The sequence below is a fragment of the Physella acuta genome, unplaced genomic scaffold, assembly GCF_028476545.2.
Source record: "Physella acuta isolate Inbredline_101_S28 unplaced genomic scaffold, ASM2847654v3 ptg002411l, whole genome shotgun sequence".
In the NCBI taxonomy this organism is placed as follows: domain Eukaryota; kingdom Metazoa; phylum Mollusca; class Gastropoda; family Physidae; genus Physella; species Physella acuta.
In genome coordinates this window covers 5001-7500 of record NW_026733900.1, presented here as the reverse complement: position 1 = coordinate 7500, position 2500 = coordinate 5001, and positions in this window count along the sequence as shown.

The following is a 2500-nucleotide window of genomic DNA, read 5'->3' as shown; positions in this document are numbered from 1 at the left end:
ACAAAATTTAAAAATTGGTACCTATGGATAGCCCTCGGCCCTACCTAATACACCGTGTCCATAACAATGTGGTAATTAAATATTTACTGGGCGTTAGGGTCGGTCTTAGTAAATTGCTATATAAAGTCTATATAAAATTTTACGAATTTAAAAAAAAAATTCCTACCGTCAAAAATAGCGACGCCTAGACCACCACACCTGTTCTGACGTTAAATCCTACTTGCACACACGTGTGGGAATAGATTAGATATCATCTAGAGATAGAATTCCTAATTATTTAATTAAAATAGAGACTCTAGATTTAATAGTTGTGTCATAGTTACATTAAGTCGAATTAGCGAAGCGGAGGCGGGAACTAGATTCTAGATCTAACACTTCGATTGCGATGAAAAAAAAATAGCTTTATTTTAAGGCCGACAAGGCAAATACGGTTTAATTAATATTAAAGAAATAAGTCCGAACACCTACCTTAAGCGAATCATCTACACAACACATGACTAGAAATAATACACGTCCACACGAAGAGCGATTGAAACGGTGACTGCAACGGTGAAAACTTGTACGACGGAAACATGGCGCCTAGGTTATGCCTACTTCCGGTCTGATGAAAATTTTTAATTCATTTTAAATTTTGCGCTCTATTTCGTCCGCGCTTGTCCACTTAAACTCTACAGAAAAGATAGTCTATATAAAAATAATTCCTAGAAGACAATTTTATGAGAGATCACCCACATTTATTTACCCTGCCTGTCTACCTTAGGGTTAGAGTTTGAATTTTTCTAGATTCAAGCCAAATATGCCGTGTCGATTAAACGACGACGTACATAACAGAGCGAAGACAATGAATGGTTCCTTAATTAACTATAATTACGGTCCTAATACAACTACAATTCACCATAGTACTAATATGTATGTGTATTGTTGTTTTGGGAGTTCTGTCATTACATTTTAAATTATAAAAAAAACGGGTTTACGATACACTTCATTACGCCGCCGATCGTGGTTTTAGATTTAAATTTGGTCGGATTCGGTTTATTATTAATTTATATAATACTTTATACATACTTTAATTCATTAAATACATTTATCTATGTATTTATTTCATTAGTTAAGTATTTGTTTAACTAAAAATTATCAATTTAAGGCATAACAATTACAGAAAACGATTGTATTTGAGATAAGTCTTATCGAACCATTTAGTAGCTGGGTCGGTTTATTATTAATTTATCTAATACTTTATACATACTTTCACTCATTAATTACATGTATATATGCATTCATTAAATCATTTAAGTATTTATTTCATCAAAAAGTATCGATTGAAGGCATAACACTGATAGAAAACGATTGTATTTGAGATAAGTCTTATCGAACCATTTAGTAGCTGGTTCGCGGGTCGGTTTTATTCCTTAACTCTAGATTTAAGTCTATCGTGTTTAATTTCAATTTAATTTATCACAACTTTTAGATTTTGTACTAGATTAAGCTACATTGAAGCTTATTTTTCACTATTTAATCAATAGAGGATATTATATAATATTTTTAAGTCTAATATTACGCAGCCGTTTGTTAAATCTAGTTTTACAACGACGACTCGCGCGATTTCGGTTTGGTTTTAAAACTTAAGTTCATTGATTCTTAAAATATATATTCCAGTTAGAATAGAACTGAATACGTACCACATGATGTATACACACGTTTGGGTTATTTATTTATTTTAAATTTAGTTTATTATGACCGATCGTAATTAACTTTGGCGATACCGGGCTGATATGTCTTATCGACCGGAAAACTACTGTCCCTTCGGTCGACTAGTTGGTCTTAGACGGCATTACCGAGGTTTGAAAACTCTTACACCGTGTTTTTATTTTCACATAGATCCTATATTTTGATACCAGTCATTCGTTTAAGTTTAAATTAGAAAACGTGAAATGTAGTTTATTGGAAACACTAATGTTTTTAATTTTGTACAAAATAAATTTTTATTCGTTTCAGGTAAACGGCGGGATGAGAAAAATCTGCTTTCTACAACACATACATTGGTTAAGAATATAAAGTGAAATATAGTTGTACAAACACCGTCTCTACTTAGCAGCTTAGCCTCTACGGCAATGCCGCGTCTTTACACTGGGCGAGCTTGAGACTGGAAAACTCTCGATCACTCTACGCGGGAATGCCGCTAAGTCGAGGCGGTCTGATCGGCAACCCATCAAACTTCAGCTCATCTATTTTTTTTTTATTTTTCACAATTTTTTTAAAATTCGGGTAAACGGCGGGATGAACTCAACCAAATTTTTCAATTGGGTTTTTAATATCCACGTACATTCAGCGCAAAGTGAAATGTAGTTTTAATGTATTTAAACATAGAACAACCACCGTCATTCGCCAGCTCTGTTAGACTAACGACTCGCCGCTTCGCATCCTCGGTGGAACGGGCGACCTCTCGATCACTTGCGGCCACAGTACGGCAATGCCGCAAAATAAAGTCGGTTTGATCGGT